This window comes from Hemicordylus capensis, chromosome 3 (assembly GCF_027244095.1).
Source record: "Hemicordylus capensis ecotype Gifberg chromosome 3, rHemCap1.1.pri, whole genome shotgun sequence".
NCBI classification, from domain to species: Eukaryota; Metazoa; Chordata; class Lepidosauria; order Squamata; family Cordylidae; genus Hemicordylus; species Hemicordylus capensis.
This window is the reverse complement of record NC_069659.1, coordinates 282,895,677-282,916,653: the sequence shown is the minus strand read 5'-3', so window position 1 is coordinate 282,916,653 and position 20,977 is coordinate 282,895,677. Positions and strand designations below refer to the sequence as shown.

Below are 20,977 nucleotides of genomic sequence, written 5' to 3'. Positions count from 1 at the left end.
GCACATGCCAAGGTTGTACATATAATATATCCCAATATATAACAAGAAAACAATTGCTCAAATATGTCAGGACCTCCCCAATGGTTGCTGTATTCAAACCCAGATCTTTCTGGATCTGAAGCCAGAGTGCTCCCCACTTAACCATGTAAATAATGCTAAAGCTGGAAAATTCTCAGACTCAGTTAGCTAGTGTCCACTATAAATAAGTTTTCTTTTCCTCCTTTAGCCTTCTCTCGTGAAACTAAGTACAATAGTGCATGGTCCTTTACATTACAGTCTTACCTTGTTTATGTCTGCCTGTCTAACATTCTTGCACTCCCTGATCTCAAATTGGGTTTAACTTAGAAATCCAAGAACTGCCTAACTCTTTGGTAACTCACCTCTATCTAATTTATCCAACACTGATTGATGACAAACTCCCCTTGGGCCTCACATCCTAGCAGCATTTAGATCCATAATGAACTGACTTGCAATGCTCTGTGTGGAAGATTTGATCCTGCAAATCAACCGCTGCTCTCAACCCAGCTTGCAAAAATGAAACTAACAAGGTCAGGTGCATTAGGTATTTAATCTGACACCCAAGTATTTTTAAGCATGAGGTTTAGTGGTAGGCAATGACCAACCCGTGGGCTAAATATTGGCAACAGATCCACAGTTGGCCCAAAAGTCACCTATATGTTATATCACAACTCACATGTTTTCTGTAGTGACCCTTCAAGGATTGGCAACGTATCAGTCCAGGTCTTTCAGCAGTGAATTTCCTGGCAATCGTTAGTGAGGAAGGGGATGACAGAGGAGAAGGAGCTTGGCCTCTCTCCTCTGTGTGCAACCCTCCAAAAAGCTTTGTGTGCTGCTTGGATAATTATCTGGTTGTCAGCTTTATACATCAGTAATATCATTTCTGGTCTCCCCTGAAAATCCAGGACCAAAATTACAAGCTGGAAAATTATTTATGTTAATCAAACCTTACATTCCCAAAGGCAGACTGGATCTGCTCCGCTTCTACTTTAGATGTAAACACACACACAGAAATCACTTGTTTAGGAAATTACTGACTGAATTTCAGGCTGTACGTGATGATATCAGCAATTAACAGCCTCTTATAAAGAGAAGTTGACTAAATCAAATCACTTTTTAATCTATGATGACTAGGTTAACTAACTGTGCTTCTAGCATTCAAAAGAAATGAGAAAATGGTAGAGTACAAAACTATTAGCATGTATTGTTACATCTTAAGGTTTTGCTTGGCTCCCCATTCCTACTGCTAACAAGACATAGATAATTAATCTGACATTTACAAGATCATGAAAATGGATATAGAAGACCAAAACAAGCAGATAAAAACATGCAAAAAGGAGCTAATAATTGCTGCTGTTCTCAACATATATCTTCTTCTAAACTCAAACCCTGCATGGGAAGCTAGTGTCACTGTGAGGCAATTTATAAAAGTGAACATTTGAACAACAAACTGTTAACATCCAAGGTCAAACTATCATATTCCTGCACTAGCAGTCTTACCTCATCTCACTTGGACGCTCCTCTTGTAAAATTTGCAGCCGTTCAATTCAGCAACTTGCCTGATCACATTACCCAATTTCTTGAAGGCTGCTTACCCTCAAAAACACGCAATTTTGTTTCAGTCTGTTTTGACTTTAGAAGAGCCCTATGCATGAAAGTGAAGATGCCGCACATCTCCTTAAAAAGTGCTAGAGAATACACATCTGTGGCTAATTTCACAAGTCATTGGATATCACTGTTCTACACAAGTCCATTTGGAATAGAGTTTCTCTGGCTATAGCATGTTTTACCCTTAACCTTCCATGCTGCTGTTAAGAGTCACAGTTTCCTGGCAAGCTGCCTGATTTTGAAGTGAAGCATGTAGAGTACAACGAGGGGTGGTGGAGGAGAGGAATTAAAGATGACAATCTTAACAGTTACATAATAGCCAGCATCATAATATATTAGAGGAAGACTAAACAAAGAAACATTCTTGGACATATTTCATGATTCACTGAAGGCGAACTCTGGAAATAAAGAGGAAGGAAGAATCACTGAACACGACTCAGGCTTAAACTAACAAATGATGTTTAAGCTACAGCAGACCACCCCACCCCTCGACCATCCCCACCAAGCCCAAACCAAACTTGTGTAGTCATATCTACATACCCAAAAGGACTTCCAAGCAGAGTTGCCAGAACCTAAGGGGTATACTCGTGGGTCAAATGGGCCGTAAACCAGAATTTGGCTTTTTTAAAAGCCAAATCTGGCCACCTAGCTTCCAAGCACAGAGAAGTATCTTTTAAAAAACCAAAAATGGCTCAGACCCATGGAATGTTAAAAGCATCAGCTGGAGGTGTGTGGGGTGGAGGAAGCAGAAGGAAGAAATTGAGACCTAATTAAGCCCCTAAACATATAATATTCCCAGAGGAATTATGGTCTGGAGGAATCTGCCAGAAAACGGCTACTGCACACGCACAGAGGACATGGGAATGTGGCTGCTGCGCGGGAAGTGCTGGAGAGCGTGATGCCACAGTAGGAAGCTGCAGTGAGCAGCAGAAGAGTAGGTATGGATCTGCTATCCTTGATCTTAAAAGGTGCACCCACTGCACTTCGAGTCAGTGCACGAATCACAACTCGTGCACATCCCCAGAGCACTCCTTTTAGGGGCTGCAAATGCACTGAAAATTTTTGTTACAAGTTCCCATTTGTTCCTTTTAAATATCAGTCTTGATGGTCTCATGCATATCAGCTGGGCAAAGAAATTCCGTTACCCATCGACAAGGTGGTAATTTCTGCAATATTGGGGGCTCTTCAGCTATTCAGAAAAATATTAGCTTGTAAATTAGAAAAAAGGAAAGATGCCCCAAGATAGCTTAATGAGGACTGAGCATGCATATTGCCCTCCAAGAAGTATAAAATGTTCATGTTTCAATTGTGGGGGATGGGGGGATTAAAGGCTTCTTGGAAGCCTTTTGCGCAGGCGCACTTCCAAGAAGCCATTTTCAGCGCCGCAGCCGGGGAAGCGAGCGGGCGGCTGGGAGCTCTCCCGCCGCCCGCTCTAACTTTAGAGTGCAGCCGCCCGGGGAAGGGGACGGGGTCGGCGGGGGAGTTCTCCTGCCGACCCCCTGAGCATGGGAGCATGGGAAGGGAAGGGAAGGGGCGGCAGGGGTCCTGGGGCGGCAGGGTTATTCAAGCTAAGTCGGGGGGCATTGAAGAGCCGGGCGGCAGGGACTGGGAGATACCCTGCCGCCCGATTGAGTATTGATTCAAAGCGAAGATTAGCAGCAGTAGCAGCCGCGGAGGAGGGGGAATGAAGCGGGCAGCAGGGAGGTATGCCGCCCGCTTACTTCAAGAAATACGGAGGCATTCTTGAGGGGGTAAGTAAAGCCCCCCCCCGAACTTGTTTGGAATCCCCAACCCCAGTGCCGGACCGCAACTCCGCAGTTCCGTGCACACCCCTATAGGCTACAGCATCTGGGGCTCTTAACTTTGGAAAGGAGGTGACTAATGGGAGACATGATGAAGGTATATAAAATTTTTAATGGGTTAGGGTTTTAGGCTTTTAATGGGTTCTTTGCAAACAAGATCTCCTGTATTCGGGTCGATTTGGACTCCACTATTTCTGCAAGGTCTATGGAGGAGGTGTCCAGCAATCCCTCTTGCAGTATTGGGCTGGATCAGTTTAAATCTGTGACTCCTGAGGATGTGGACAAGCTGCTTGGGGCGGTTCAGACTACCACTTGTTCTCTGGATCCTTGCCCAATGTGCTACTATCTAGCAGGGAGATTGTTGGAGGTGGCCTAGTTAATACCATAAATGCATCGCTAAGGGAGGGTAGGGTGCCTCCTTGTCTGAAGGAGGCAATGGTTAGACTGCTCCTTAAGAAGCCTTCCCTGGACCCCTTAGCGATGGATAGTTACAGGCCAATCTCCAATCTCCCTTGGTTGGGCAAGGTGATTGAGAGGGGTGGTGGCCAACCAACGAGGAAACTGATTATTTAGACGCATTCCAAACTGGCTTTAGAACTGGCTATGGGGCTGAGACAGCCTCGGTCAGCCTGATGGATGACCTTTACCAGGGAACCAATAGAGGGAGTGAGATTCTGTTGGTTCTTCTGGATCTCTCAGCTGCATTCGATACCATCCACCATGGTATCCTTCTGGATCGCCTGGGGGCGTTGGGGATAGGGGGCACTGCTTTGCAGAGGTTCCGCTCCTATCTCTCGGGTAGATTCCAGAGGGTGGAGCGTGGTGACAGTTTCTCCTCAAAACAGGAGCTGTTATATGGAGTCCCTCAGGGCTCCATTCTGTCACCAGTGCTTTTCAAAAGCTACATGAAACAGCTGGATGAGGTCATCAAGATGTTTGGTGCTGGGTGTTATCAGTATGCTGATGAAACCCAAATCTACTTCTCCTTTTCATCTTCAGAAAATGCATTCATTCCCTAAATGCCTACCTACAAGCAGTATTGGGCTGGATGAGAGATAACAAAGCTGAATCCAAGCAAGACAGAGGTGCTCAGAATCTAAGAGGTGAGCGAGTTCCTGTGCTGGATGGGGTTACACTCTTCCAGAAAGAGCAGGTGGGCAGCTTGGGAGTACTCCTGGATCAATGCCTCTCCCTGGTATCTCAGGTGGAGGACATGGCCAGGAGTGCTTTCTACCAGCTTTGGCTGATTCGACAGCTGTGCCTATTCCTTGAAAAGGACAACCTCAAAACAGTGGTGCATCAGCTGGTAACTTTCAGGCTTGACTATAGCAATGCGTTCTACGTGGGGCTGCCTTTGTACGTAGTTCAGAAACTTCAGTTAGTTCAAAATGCGGCAGCCAGATTGGTCTCTCGGGCAACCCAGAGAGACTATATTATGCCTGTCTTGATACAGTTACACTGGTTGCCGATGTTTCCGGGCAAAATACAAAGTGCTAGTTATTACCTTTAAAGCCCTGAATGGCTTAGGTCTAAGTTATCTTAGAGAACACCTTCTTCTGCATGATACCCACAGCACATTAAGGTCATCTGAGGAGGTCCGTCTCCAGTTACCACCAGTTTGTCTAGTGGCAACTCAAAGGCGGGCCTTCTCTGTAGCTACTCCTGGGCTATGGAATGCACTCCCATCAGAAATCCATAATGCCATGCGATGTGGTGATGGCCACTAGCTTGGATGGCTTTAAAGGGGGCTTAGACCTGTCCTCCATGAATCTGTCTCTCAATGGCTACTAGTCTGGTGGCTGTGGGCCACCTCCAGCCTCGAAGGCACGGTGCCTCTCTATACTAGTTGCAGGGAAGCAACAGCAGGAGAGCGGACATGATCTCACCTCTTCCCTGCGGGGTCCCCAGAGGCATCTGGTGGGCCACTGTATAAAACAGGATGCTGGACTAGATAGGCCTTGGGCCTGATCCAGCAGAGCTGTTCTTATGTTCCAAGAGCTCTGACCACTTCAAGGCAATCACACATTGCACCAGTTACCTGAGGATTACGTGAGCAGGAAACTATTCCTCTAGCCCCAGATGTCAGTGGTCTCACATTATTGTCATCAACTGAGTTTCTCAATAATGTATCCCCATTCACAGGGTTCCTCATGAGTCCCTCAACTTGTGCAGGGACATACTGTTGGGAGGCACAGGGGGCTTCCCCAGGAAGTGAAGGGAATTTTTAAAATGCAAGTGCTCAGATTTTCTCAGTGCACCGGTGCTCCCTTAGTCAGGATGTAAGCCATGGTATTTTATCTACTGAGATCCATATAGGTTTCTAGCAAAATTATAATCTCTTCATTTTTGTACAGAAGGTCCTACAACCCAACTGGTTCCTGAAAACTGTGTCTTAACTCAGAAATTGTTTTCCCATAGGAAGCAATGTTATAAAAAGGGTTTTTGCTCCTGAATCAAGGATGGAGACCCTATTTCTTTTTCTGCTGTTGTCAAAGCTGGTGGTGTGGCAGTCACAGAAATGCAGCAGAGAAGTTGATGGTGGAGAATCAGAAGTTGCTCAGCCTTACCACTCACTCCCTTCCCAATCCCCTTCTGGCTCTCTCTCACTTTTCTGTGAAACTAAGAGAGGCAACTGGGTGGCTCACTTCTACCTCCTTCTCCTGGGCAATGGCTCAACAAGGAAGAAACCTGGGAATTGGCTTGCCCAGCACAGCACAGAAGTTACACCTGGAGGAAGCAGTGGTAGTGGTGGTGGTGGCAGCGGCAGCGTGGGGAGCCTCTTCAGTGAGCAAGTCAGCTAATCCCTCTAATGCTGCAGCAGCAGCTGTCATTAAGACTGGCAGTCCTAGTGACAATGTGAACCAGAGCCTCCATTGTCACCTCTTCATCTTCTACCCTGCAGCTTTCTAGTGGAGCCTCTCCTCCCACGACAAGTGTTGTAAAACTAAAACACAGTTGTAAAACTGACACAAGATAGCAATTTACAGTTAAGTGCCATTTGTCTTAACTCTGAATATCTTGTTGAGGACTTCTTGTATTTGAATTTGCCGGCCAATGAAGTCCAACTGTTTTATTTTCCACAATCAAAAAGCAATGAAATATTTTAAATCAATTTAAATTGCCTGGAAATTTGTAGACTCTTATATAGAAAAATCTGTAGGACACATTTGTGATTTTGATGAAGTACCTCTGGAAATGTCTGGCCAGGTCTGCACCCATCCCCCTCCAGTTTTGACCAGGAACATTTAGGACTTATCGCTAAAATGGTGAAAATCATAAAAATACAATAACTTGAGGACCACACTTTTTAAAATTTAAAATCTCCAACAGGATATATACTCTCATTTCAAAAGTGTGCCACAGATCTCTAAAAATGACAATATGGTATCCAAAGCAATCGTTGGGAGACTATTGAAAATAAACTCAAAACACTAAGAGTAGAAGAATACAATCTATAACTCATTATAAAGTTAATTTTAAAAGTGAGCACCATGTCTAAAAAAGTCCACATATGTAATTTTAAAGCACTGGAATCCCTCTCTCATCACCATCAGACTTTTTAAAAAGCCTTTCATTACCACAAGAAAAGTATTAAATTATCTGTCCAGTTCTGCAGAGTTTATTTTATACAATATTTAGGCATCAGCCTCAAACCCTTAAACACATAGATGAGTAGGCTCTGGAACTAAGTGGACTATTGGAATAGGTATGACTACAAAAATTTCAAAATGGAACAAATCTAATAATATTGACAATGAAACTACAGTGAGGGAAATAAGTATTTGATCCCCTGCTGATTTTGTCCGTTTGCCCTCTGACACAGAAATGACCAGGCTATAATTGGAATGGTAGGTTTATTGTAGCTGTGAGAGACAGAACAACAACAAACAAACCCTCAAAAGCCCAGTGCCCAAAAATCAGCAGGGGATCAAATACTTATTTCCCTCACTGTAACTCTTTACATCATTAGTAACTTATCCTATTCTTTCCCATGTAAATGTGTAAGGATTTTTCTAATTTCACATCCTAAACACTGTTCCCTCTACTGTGCGCGCGCTCACAAGTTTTCTGATGTCTGCTCATTTAATTTTAGATCCCACTCAGGTTGAATTAGGAAGGTCCCACTCTGAATGCAGGTGCACGCACACAGTGCCTCGATTCTGCCGCCCAGAATAAAACTAATTCCACACAGAAAAGAACAAAATTAGAGGGACCACTGATCCTAAACTATTTTCCCCTCATCAAAACAGTATCATGTTTTTCCTCCTTAACCCCCAAATTTAACAGGAGCATACATCTACAAGAACGAAGATTTAGCTGACAAGTGCACAAATGTTTTGAAAATAAGTATTTCTTCTTAGAGCATTTAATATTTTTAGAAAACAATGTGAGAATCTTTTTGTAGCAATTTAGAATAGGCTGTTATAGCCATATCACCAGAGAAAGTAGATAAGATGTCCTGCTACCTTTTGATCAAAGTACCACTTGAAAGAGTGGTTAGGTGGGAGAAGAAGAAGAATCAGGATTGTCTGCTATTAGATATAATTAAGTGTTTACTTCCCATTAAATGGGACAAATATGCTGAATCCCTTTAGTAGAAGAACAGGACCCACAAATCTGAATATATCCTGTCAAAGTCATTACACTAGCAACCAACCTTGAATCAACTTGGATTTAAACCTATTTGTATCTTTAAAAAGCGGGGCAGAGCTTAACAGAGACCAAATATTAACAAGTGTAAGGGAAAATTCTGTCTGCCTTAACACATACAGAAGAGAAAAACCACCACTTAATCTGCTTTCCATCAATGATTAAACTGTATAAAATCATCTGCAAAACTATCTTAATCCAGTGCCTGTAGTTTCCAAGTTAATCTCAAAGAATGAAACTGTATGCCTGGGCAAAAACAAAATGCTACCGAATAAGAACAACAGAGTTCTGTGTGTGCAGATGGCATTGCTATGACCTAGTTTTCAAATCCATTGGCTTCTCTACATTTACACAGCTAAAGCTCTCACTCTTGCAACAAATATAACTAATGATTATGAAAGCATGTTTCTCAGTATATAATCTTGTACAGTATAACAAAATAAAATTCCCCACAAATCACTTCTGAAAAATAGGAAAATTTAAACACAGAGTTCTCTATTTTGTTTACATAAAAGCTGATAGGCATCAAAAGATTTGTACATTTTGGACCATGAAATATACAAAGATTACATAGTTAAGAAAAGTCTCGGTTGCATGTCTTTCAGCATTAGAGAGCAATAGAAGAATAAGTACATTAAAAGAGTGGGTCCTCGGTTTATGTAAATACAATTTCAAGCATAAGGTCATGCTTTCATATAGACATTGAACAAATTGAAAAATAAAGTTATGTAAGGTATTTAATGCCTTACGACCATTATTGTACAGGCAGCAGGGGATATGCTTTACTTTTGTACTATAAAGGAACATTACAGAGTTTGTTGTTCAAGAAACTCAACAGTAAATGCACCAGAATTCTAGCATTCCTAGTTCTGAGGCTTTGACTGATGTTTGAATTAGTTTTGTTTTGTTTTTTAATTTTCATTAATAGAAAAGATGTCAAGAAAATTAATAAGCCACAGATATGAGGAATTTCTCTTTTAGTGTGACAGCTGTTCAAAATTTTAGCAACTCATCCATAAGGGCTTAGTAAAACCCTCTCGAAATACACCAAAATCAGTGGAGGCCTTCTAGCTTTTGACAGAATTTAGAAAAATCATCATTTCAGTTACTCAGATTTTGATGGTAAAGCTCATATTACCAAATTCATTGCATTAAAAGTTACTTTGTTTATATTCATGTCATTATGAAGTCCCATATTCCAAACCAATTTCTACAGAGGTGAGCTGAAACAATTTTACTGAGACCTGTTTTGCATTTTTCCAACTATTTCTTTGTTTTTCAAGTATACATTCAATTTTGATTCCCCTCCCCCTACATTTAGCTAAATACTCATTTGGTTGAATCCTTTACAGCATTGGGTACTTCAAAATACTTGAATTATCACTGAATTATCAAACAGATACAACCTATTTTTGAAAGATATCCAGATTCTTTGACAAGTTTCCAACAGATTATTTTTGAAATATGGTAGAAATTTTGAATCCAAAATTTCAATCACCTGTATTTCATAACAAGTTCTCAAGCACAAATTTTGTTGTCAGTAATGTAAAGAGTAGGTTCTATATGTGGGTAATTCTTTTTGAAGTCTAAAAGCTACTCCAGTTAAACATTAGCTTTACTTGGGACATCTCTATTTCCATGTCTTGGATTCTATTCACTGGCAAAACAAAACCCTGATCAATTTATGTTGGGAACTTTGTGCCCACCTTTTGACCCCCTTTCGTCAGGGCAGTTTTGGTCAGGTTTCACACATCACCTCTGTGAAATCTGTGATATAGAAAAAACGTATCTAAAGTGAAGCAGAGGCAGGATTAGAATCCAGAAGTAGAGGCCTAACTTCCAGACCTTTTGCCTCAACCCTAAGCTAAAGTGGTATTTGAAAGGGAAAGGGAAGTACTGTGCCATGGCTCACAACATCTGTATCTAAAGATAATCACCCACATAAGAGCTGCATTTGTACTGGAAGACTCATTTTTGTCTGACTAACATGAAATACTACAACTAAGATTATAAAAATATAAAATAAAAGCAAATACCTGAGTTCTGTTCCTTGGCAGTTGCCAGTAACAAGAGAGAATGGAAACCCAACTTTTTCCATTGTTTTAACCTTTACTAATCACAGCTGTTAGACACCAAAGAACTGCATACAATAATCCAAAGGGTAACTAGAAGTATTCCCTCAGAGTTAAAAAATAGACATCACAGCAATTTGGTGTCTCATTCTCAACCTCCTTCCTGTTTAACTACAATCACAGTACATGACTGTACTCCTACAGAGGGACCAGCCTCACAATTATCCTCAACCTAGATAAATCAAAAAGCATGGAGAAAAGGAGGTAGCATTCAACTTGTAAACAGTTCAGAAGATCTTCCCAACAATGGCATATCAATTTTATTTCTACTGTGAAATTTAGTGTATCAATTTTATTACTGACTGTTTCAGTTAGAAGGTAGCTATTATTCAGTCCCTATTTTTGTTTACACCATAGGCATTCCCCACAAATAGGCTGCACAAGATATAATAAGATGTGCAGTTGACATCAGCCATTAGTCTAAAGCCTACTAATGCATTCTGCTTAAGAGGAAATGTGGACTGGGGGGAGAATCTATTCATATTACAAATAAACCCAACTATCTATCACAACTGCAGACTACAATTGTTTTTTAGTCAGTCTCACTCTTTTCTTTTACTTGAATTTACAATCAGTGTCTGCTGCCCTAAATTCGAAGTTTACAAAATTAAAAGTTTATCTTTACAAAATCATGCTTCAGCTGAGGTGCAAGAATAAGCACTGTGCAAAATTCACTACAGTGACAAAGTTTTTAAAGCTTCAATTGTCTAGAACCTTTTAAAAACGTGAAAAATAAGTAAGCTTTCTTATGCAATACTGGCTTCTGATTTTCCATCAGGTACCGAGTCAGCATTCACTAGACAGGTTAAACAAGTTTCAGAGTGCTGTCAAACTGTTAAATCATACTAAGTGGGTGTTATGTGTAACACAAATTATTTGTCAACAGAATTATTCAATTCCGAGTTTGATAACAGTAATATACTATAACTAGTGACACACACTTGCGTGCTTAAATTCTCAAGTTGTACAGCACTAACATACTACACATATCCAATATCAGTAAAGTATTTGTGATTTTTTAAAAACTATTTTTGATCAAATCTACAGTCCCATTCCAGATACATAGTTGGAATACTGCAGCACTGATCACATATGAGAACCAGAAAGGAGAACATATTTGTACTGATCGTGTTAAGTACATCATTAGAACTAATGTACTTAGTTTTTTCTATACAAAATAGGAGCTTTGAGGAGAACCATGGCATGGAAAAGAGGGAAGAAAAATTTACTACGATGATGACGAATATTTATATACCACTCTTCAACCAAAAGTTCTCAAAGCGGTTTACATAGAAAAATAAATAATACATAAAGATAGTCCCCTGTCCCCAAAGGGCTCACAGTCTAAAAAGAAACATAAGGTAGATACCAGCAACAGCCACTGGAGAGATGGTGTCCTGGAGTTGGATAGGGCCAGTTGCTCTCCCCCTGCTAAATATAAGAGAATCACCACTTTAAAAAGTGTCTAACCCTTTGCTTCCACCATGATCTGGACTGCTCTCCCCACCAGTGGTCCCTTTAATTCTTTTCATCTCTGTGCAGAATGACTTTTGTTCTGGGTGGGAGTATAAAGGCAATGTGTGTGCACCTGCATTCAGAATGGGGCCTTCCTGATTCCACCTGAGCGCAATCTAAAGCCGCCGCCCCCCCCCCCCCCCCGCCGGAGCAATACAGGGGACACTGAGTATTGTCCTGCGAGGCAAACTTGTCCAGAGCCAGAACACCCCAGTCTGTAAAGATGTCCCTCAAACCCCACTGATGCAGCATCCACTCGTGGGAGACCATGGTCTGTCTGCTCAGAGTGTCGGCCTGCACATTCAGGACACCCCAATATGCATCGCCTGTTGTGACACCCTGTTGTCCAGGCACCAATACCACAGGTCTAGGGACAGCACCAGAAGACTCCTCAAAGAGGTACCGCCCTGGCAGTTCAGGTAGGCTTTCGCCGATGTGTTGTCGGTCAGGACCAGAACCGACCGCCCCTGCAACAGGAGCAGAAACCCTTTCAGCACGTTGAAAATCGCCAGCAGCTCCAAGAAACTGATGTGATGGTTCCACTCCTCTGGAGACCAGTGCCCACTCAGATTAAGGCCGTCCAGGTGAGCACCCCAACCAAGCTCTGACGCATCCGTCGTGACTATACGTGAGTGAGGAAGCACCTGGAAAGGGGCACCAATGCTTAGATGCCAGACACTCATCCCCCACTGGGCTGTTGCCCTCACCCAAGGAGGGAGCAAACGCCAGAGATGACCTGGATCTCGAAGAGGATCGAACACGTCCAAAAACCACCGCTGAATGATCCTCATCCAAAGACAGGCATGAGGCAAAACATAAATGCTGGACGCCATGTGTCCCAACAGGCGCTGCACAGAGCGCATAGTTTTCGGGCCTCCCACCAAAAAGGTGACCACCAGCTGTTGGAGAGCCACGATGCGGGCCACGGGAAGGAAGACCTTCTCCAGAGCCGTGTCGAAAATCAGTCCAATGAACTGAATCCACCGGGTAGGCTCCAAATGAGACTTTTTTGAAATTTATTTGGAACCCCAAACTTTGGAGGGTATCGACCATGACTCTCAGGGCTTCCCAAGCCACCTGAGGGGTACTTGCCACTATCAAGCAAACGTCGACATATAGCAGGACTTGAAGGTCGTGTTCTTGCAGGAACGCCACTACCAGAGCCAGGCTCTTTGTGAGCACGTGAGGTGCCGTGGTGAGGCCAAATGGTAGCACCTTGAATTGATAGGTAATCCCACCTATCAAACCTCAGGAAATGCCGATGTTGCGGCCGTATGGATACATGATAATAAGTGTTCTTTAAGTCCAATGAGACCATTCACAGGACCCTGTGGAGGACAGCCATGATGTTCGGTACCGACAGCATTCAAAAAAGTTTGTAAACAAGATGTTGATTAGGCTGAGAAAGCATATTAGGTCTTTTCTAATGTGCTTTCACCACCATCAATAGTGCAGGGTTAAACGACAAAACTGCTGGGACGTTGGCATCAGAGTCAATCAGGCTAAACAGCGGGTCCAATTCACCATCTTGAGGGTTACCCCAAGTTCACCACCAAAGCGGAAGCCATATGAGTCACATAGGCTGTATAGAGCTTTATGTCTTCCGAGGGGGACACCGGCTTTGAATCTGAGTGGATATCGAGGGGCGACAATCCCAAGGAAACATCCTCTGAGTCCGAGGAACTGTCCTCACTGCCCGATTCAGGCTGTAAGGGAAGGGACAGCTCCTGGGTTGCGGGGGCTGAGCCCCGGGGAGAAGCAGGCTCCGAAACCGGCACCAACTTGCGGTGCTCCGTTGAGGAGGGTAAAGCCAGCGCTGCACAATCCACTCGATCCGGAAGGAAACGATGTGGAGAGCAGGAACGTGGGCGAACCGCTGAGTGCAAAGAAGGGACCCTCTCCAGTCTAGGAAGTGAGGATTGACCGTAAGTGCGGTCCTCCGAACAGTGTGGTCCATACTGAGGCCTGACGTAGCCTGCATGATCCGATATGCTGTCTGATCGGTACCGGTCGTAGGAACCGTAGTCCGGACGCCAAGAGTTATACACATGCTCCATGGCCAAAGGGGAACAATAGTCCAGAGTTTGGTACCGATCCCAGTACCCACAGGAAACATCTTGACGGCAAGGCAAAGGGTGATCCTCTTGGTATCGACATGGGGGGGGGGATCGGTGATGCGGAAGCCACAATGAGCGTTCATCAAATCTAGGAGGGTAATAGGCACTCTCTCCCAAATAATCATTGTCCCAATCTGCTGCTGCTGCTGCTGCTGCTGCTGCTGCATTGAAGGTTTCCGGCGGTACGGGGGAAACTGGCCTTTCTTGCCCCATAGGGTGATCTTGCTGGATGGCTCTTGTCTTTTCATGGGCCGAATCCAATGAAGTCGAAGCACCAGATGCTTTCTTCTTTGGAGGAGGCGGCTGTTCCTGGTCTTCCTACAAGCACTTGGTCACCTTAGACCGCTTCTTTTTAGCCTTCGGTTGTGGTTCCGATGAGGGTGAAGGGGAGGGGAGCTCCTCTGAGTACGCCCTGTCTTCTGATGCTGAAGCCACATGCAACACCGCCGGTATCGGAATCGAAGATTCAATTCCTCCAGCAGGGACAGCTGGTCAGTCCCCCGATACAGAGGCAGCCATTCCGAGAGACCTTTCTAGCTGTAAGGCTTCCGAAGAACGGAGAGCCAAACCCCACAGGGCCACGCACAAGCGAGAGACCCTATTATGTCGAGCCTGCTTAGTAAACTTCTGGCAATGCAAGCAGGTTTCGACTACGTGGCACTCCCCTTGGTTGGTTGATTTGGTTCTAATTAAATATAAGATGGTGGCACGTTTAGACGCTGCGGCTGAGAGCTCCTCGACTTGGAGACGGGTTTTTTTTGGTCGTGTTATTTATAGTCAGGAAATGTCTTTTAGGAGTAGAAAGGGAAACTGTGGAAACTGTGTTATGAGGGAGCATTTGTGGGCTTGTAAGATTCCAGAAATCATAAATTACCGGAGCTGGAGGAGGATAAGGAGGAGGAGGAGAGAGCGAAAGCAGAAAAGAGGCTGCAGAGGACGAGGTTTAATGAGAGCGAAGAAAATGGCAAGGAAACAACGACATAAATCAACACTCCCAAATATCTTTTACTCCAACGTGAGGTCATTGGTAAACAAACTTGATGAGTGGAGGCTGCGTGTTGGAGTTGAAGAAGATATCCGAGACTGCTGTGTGTTGTTGCTGACAGAGACATCGCTTAATTCATTTATTCCAGACACAGCCGTTGAATTACAAGGCTACACAGTATACCGGTGTGACAGGACAGAGAATTCCAACAAGAAACAAGGTGGAGGTGTGTGTATTTATGTAAACCACAAATGGTGCACAAACTCTGTTAGGTTGGATAGCCACTGTTTCCCGGATGTGGAGTTCTTAATGATTAAATGTCGACCCTTTTATCTCCCCCAGGAATTTACAGCAGTAGTTTTAACGGTGGTGTATGTGGCACCAACTGCAAATGCACATGTGGCCATGGGTATTCTGTATGAAAACATCAATAGCAGACTGAGTAAATACCCAGAGGCAGTGCAGATTATTGCGGGGGACTTCAATCATACAGACTTGAAGGCGGTATTCCCAAATTTTCACCAGCATATTAAGTGTGCAACAAGGGGGGGAAATATGCTTGACAAGGTGTATATGAACATTAAACGAGCATATGAGGTTAAGCCCCTGGCACACCTCGGCAGGTCAGATCATGTGTCCCTGCTTTTGACACCAGCATATACACCCCTCAGGAAGCAAGCACCGATATCAACACGTACTATTACAGTGTGGCCTGAGGGGGCCTCTCAACAGTTGCAGGACTGTTTTCAGGAGACCGATTGGAATGTGTTTGACCATGAAGATCTGGAGATTCATACATCAACAGTTTTGGATTATATTAAATTTTGTACAGCCAACGTCACCAGGGAAAAGCATGTAAAGATATATCCAAACAGGAAGCCCTGGATGACGGGGGAAGTTCGGGGGCTGTTGAAGGCCAGGAATTCTGCTTTCAGAACTGGAGATTGGGTATTGTATGGTATAGAAAGGGCGAATCTGAAGAGGGGTATTAAGAAGGCAAAAGCTGTGTATAGGGGGAAAATTGAGAACCACATGAGCAGTCATGACACCAGACAAGTGTGGCAGGGGGTTCAGCAACTTATTGGCTACAGATCTAGTGGTCCACCAACTGTAGAGAGCAGTGCCTCCCTGGTGGGGGAGCTGAATACCTTTTTTGCCCGGTTTGAGGTGACACTGGCAGTGGTTCCAGCAGTGCTGCCAGAGTCACCGCCCTTACTCCCCGAGGGAAACATTGTTAGGGTGGAAGAGGGGGAAGTGAGACAGATACTGAAGGAAATAAATACGAGGAAGGCTATGGGCCCTGACAGAGTGGTTGGTAGGGCGTTGAGAGACTGCTCGGAACAACTTGCTGGAATCTTTATAAAGATTTTTAATCAATCTCTGGCCCAAGCTACTGTTCCACCTTGCCTGAAACCCTCTACTATTATACCTTTACCAAAAAAATCAAATATAGATAGTTTGAATGACTTCCATCCGGTGGCGCTTACACCCATTATAATGAAATGTTTTGAGAAATTGGTGCGAAATCGTATTATGGCTTGTCTGCCAGTTGGACTTGACTCCGGTCAATTTGCATATAAGAAGAAGAGATCCACGGAGGATGCTGTGGCTATGGCCCTACACACTGTCCTGACCCACCTGGAGAGACAGGGGAGCTATGCAAGACTGCTTTTTGTAGACTTTAGTTCTGCAGTTAATACTATTCTTCCACATAGATTGGTGCCCAAATTATTAGATCTGGGGCTTCCACTGTGCTTATGCAGGTGGATATTAGACTTTTTATTAGATCGTTCTCAACGGGTTAGGATGGGTTCTCATGTCTCGGCGGACCTCAGTATAAATACGGGGACGCCGCAGGGGTGCGTGTTGAGCCCACTTTTGTACACGCTTTACACATATGACTGTGTTCCCAATTACCCCAGCAATAAGATCATTAAGTTTGCAGACGACACAACTGTGATTGGTCTGATTACTGCTGGAGAAGGGGAGTCGGCCTATAGGAAGGAAGTGGAGTGGCTGACTGAGTGGTGTGGGGAGAATAACTTATTCCTCAATTTTTATTTTTATTTTTTAAAAGGAGATCATTGTGGATTTTAGGAAATGTAAATCGGATATTCAGCCACTCATTATTGAAGGGATTTGTGTGGAACGGGTTTCCGTGTTCAGATTTCTGGGAATGGAGTTGAGAGATAATCTGACATGGGGAGCAAACACCAAAGATCTGGTGAAGAGAGCACAGCAGAGACTATACTTCTTGAGAATTCTCAGGAGGAATAATCTTTCAAATAATCTACTGTTGATGTTCTACTGCTGTACCATAGAGAGTGTGTTAACCTATGGAATCTGTGTGTGGTTTGGGATTTGCACAGTTAGGGAAAGAGCATTGCTGTCCAAGGTTGTTAAGACTGCGGAGAGAATAATTGGGTGTACTCTTCCCACTTTAGATCAAATTTATGCCACCAGGAGTTTTAACAAAGCAGTAGAGATAGTGCAGGATCCCACGCACCCTGGAAATGATCTCTTTCAGCTTCTGCCTTCGAGAAGGAGGTATGGGGTCATAAAGGCCAGGACCAGCCGCTTGAGAAATAGCTTCTATCCAAAAGCGGTTTTAGCTTTGAATGCAGCAAAATACAGTTTCTGATGGGGTTTTTGTTTTTCAGTTCTCAGAGTTCTTTAGTGTTTCTTTTAGAGTTTTTAGAGTAATGGGTATGGGGGGGGGTATATTGGGATATATTCAGCTATTCTTTGTTAGGTCCTGTAGAGGTTGTTGTAGATTCTTTCAATCTCGTTGTTCTGTACAGGACAATGACAATAAAGATTTATCGTATCGTATCGTAAGCACAGGAGGCACTCCGAGTGCATATCGGGAGAGAGGAGTTTAGCACACAAGTATCACACTTCTTAAAATTTTTCGTTCCCGGTATGCACGCCAAAGGCCAGCTGACCACCATGCTCTGTCCCAGCGGGGAATGGAGCTCGAGAGAAGAACCGAGGAAATAAAATGCAATACAAAGGAAAAAGTGCCACTGCACGAAAGAAAATAAACTTAAAGGAGAAAGAAACAGGAGAAAAACAACCAGGATAGGCTTAAACCAACAGATTGTGGAGCTGAAAGATTCACGAGTTTCACTGAAGCGCGGACGAATAAAGACTGAGGGGATGAGAAGTGGCACAGCTGTATATAGTGGCTGGGGGCGGGGTTACTGTCCAAAGCAGGAGAAATCGAGCTTGTTAGATTCCGATGTGGTCTCTGTGCAGGCGCATAGCCATTTGTGTAGAAGACAGAGACCACATCAAAGAACAGCATATTATCTGGAACATGGTAAAAGTTTTAATGGTGTCCCCTCCCCCTTACAACAAGCACAATGAAAGTCTCATACAAGGCCCAAGTTTATTTGGCTTACTTAATTTAATGAACTTCATTTACAACAGAGGCGTAACTAGGGAAAACGGCGCCCGGGGCAAGCACTGAAATTGCGCCCCCCCCCCCACTCTCCTTCCCCCCAGAAATATGGAAATGTGTCACAGTCATAGTCAAATGTGGGTTGTGGGCTGCATCCGTGCAAGTATACTGGGACAGGAAAAAGGAAACATGAGGCTACAAGGCTCTTTAGAAATATATATTTTAAAGAACTGTCTTGCATACTAACAGCCTAAGTTTGCAGTCCTCATGGCCAGAAAATAAATGCTTTTAAACATAGTAATAGGTTTTGTGTCCCAAAATGGAAAAGACAAGACAGGTATTCTAGTCTTTTCCATCATAGATATTCTAGTCTATTCAAGATTTATGCTTATATTATAATAGAGACTTAAATTATAATAGACATATATTCTAGTCTATCATAGATATTCTATGTTTATTAATTCTATAATAATGTCTATTTGTAGCACACTTTACGTTGGTTGTATTCCTGGGAAACTCAATGGCCACATTCAGCCACCATTATTTGAGCCATGATCTCCTCCTCTTTCTGCTTCCCTCTCATACACAGTCTTAATAAATAACCTCCTGGTTTAATTAAATCACCGTTTGCCTATGCACCTGAACAGCAAAACTGAGGTTTGGGCCCTTCATATACCAGAATTGCAAACCACACTGTGTGATCCTAGTTTGGAGTGCTTACTCAGCAGTTTATTGGATGTAAGCTGTGAATGTGAATGCATCCAATTGGATTGAACGTAAGGGCAAGTTATGGTTTGATTACGTAGGAAGCTGTCTACAGAGTCAGATATTGGTCCACCTAGCTCACTATTGCCCACACTGACTGGCAGCAGCTCTCCAAGGTTTCAGGCAGGAGTTTCTCCCAGCCCTACCTGGAGGTAGGGATTGAACCTGGGATCTTCTGCATGTTATTTGCAATTACATCTGACTTGCTTGAAATTACACAGGCAAATCAAAAAGATCATGAATAAGTAGGGGTGAGATTTTTCTTTGTTTTAAAAAAGCCTTCCCAATTTCCTCTTATTTTTAAAACTCTCTCAAAGGAAAATATAAGTTTAATATGTAAAACAAAATACACATTGAATGAAAAACCGTGATTAACTTTTTAAAAACTATTAAGTATGTAATTAGAAGAATTCCATTACATTAAGATACCAATTTCTTTAAAGCCAGAAATAATACCTACTGAAACTTTAATTATTTAAACAAGGAGAGAAAAAGGCATGTTATCTTCCCTAACAAAGATTAAAATCAATTTAATTGGTTCTCCACTGCCTTGACATGATTCTCTCTGTGAGTCAAGCAACCAAAAAGGGGAATTAATATCGCAGCTGCTAATCAAGTGATATTTGTGCACTCTATCTTATTAAAGCTACAGGGGCAGAAAGAAAAACTTCCCATTGCTACTTTTTGGACCAATTTGTTCACACTGTATTAAATGGGATTTCCCCCCCTTCAAAAATATAGATGCTTTACTTATGTTTTGGAGACAGAACATCAACAATATGCACCAAATGAACAAGGCTGAAAATGTTGTAGACTGTATGTTGCTAATAAAAATCTGCTATAAAGAATAAACCTAGTATTAATCCAGACAGACTGAACATTATTCAAAAATTATATTAATGAGTTCCAAATTAAATTGCCACCCCACCCCCCATGCTAAGGGATGATCCAGAAGTTGTAATTACTAGCAGAGCTGCAAAGATCTTGTGTACTAGTACTACTAGTTTCCTTTTGCAATCCTACCTCTGCAAAAGGAAACTCATGCATGCAAGCCAGGAGAGTGACTTGTGGCTCCACCTGCATTGCATGAGTTTCCTTTTGCAGAGGTGGGATTGCAAAAGGAAACTCGGGCAATGCAAGTGGAGCCACAAGTCGCTTTCCTGGCTTGCACTGCGTGAGTTTCCTTTTGCAATCCCACCGGGACTCACACAATGCAAACCAGAAACTGCAAGCCAGGAGAGCACCACTGGCTCCACTTGCAGGCAGCTACCCTCGGTTTAGGGGTGGGGGTGGGGTGAAGCCTGCTATGCAAAGCACAGAAGAGCTAAAAGGAGGACGTTATGCAAGGGAATAGGGGCATTCTCTCACACACAACACACACAGGGGAGAGAGAGAGATTTGAGCAATGAAACTTACTTTGTTAATGCAGAACAGAAGAATAAAATGCAGCCAGAGGACAGTGTGGTGAGCAAACGGCAGGCAGACAGAGTCAAGGAACGTCCCCAGCAGCAGCAGCTCTCGCAAACTACTCCGCTCCACTCCTCCTGCATGCAGCAAGCAGGGAGGGAGGAACTGAGACAACCAGCATGGTGGTCATGTGTTCTCCGGCAGCCAATGGGAGCTCCCGCCCACCGGAGATCTCCGTAATGACAAAAAAAAAAAAAATCACACAAAAAAATTTTTTTTGCCAAAAGCAGGGGACTGGCAGGGGCACTTTTTGGCGCCCCCTCCCAAGTGGCGCCTGGGGCACCTGCCCCCCCTATCGTTACGCCCCTGCAACTGTCAGCTCATTGAATGGAAAGGCTGGAAAGCCAACAAAATTGAAGCATCCAGAGTCTTCGGAATTGACACAGTCATGCCGTCTTTGGTATCGAGCCCGTGACTTAAAAATCCATAAAAGATGGAGCTCCAAGGTGAGCTCTCACCCGAGTCAAGCAAGTTCAACAACCACTGGGCATCGCACAGTCCCAAGGTGGCTTCCA

The 20,977-nt window shown here is 43.5% G+C and overlaps 1 protein-coding gene across 7 annotated transcripts in view; it reads right to left on the bottom strand.

Moving 5' to 3' along the window:
* The window catches only part of NT5C2 (5'-nucleotidase, cytosolic II), a 144,951-nt gene that overhangs the window by 89,057 nt on the left and 34,917 nt on the right, over positions 1 to 20,977 (bottom strand). Inside the window, exon 1 of one of the 7 annotated variants that reach the window (XM_053305519.1) lies at positions 381 to 520. The exons of 5 other annotated variants lie outside the window; for them this stretch is intronic. The gene's annotated coding sequence lies outside the window, so the exon portion shown is untranslated. Of the gene's footprint in view, positions 1 to 380; positions 521 to 20,977 lie in introns of those variants that run through there. One more of the 7 variants, XM_053305522.1, reaches the window with a different exon arrangement.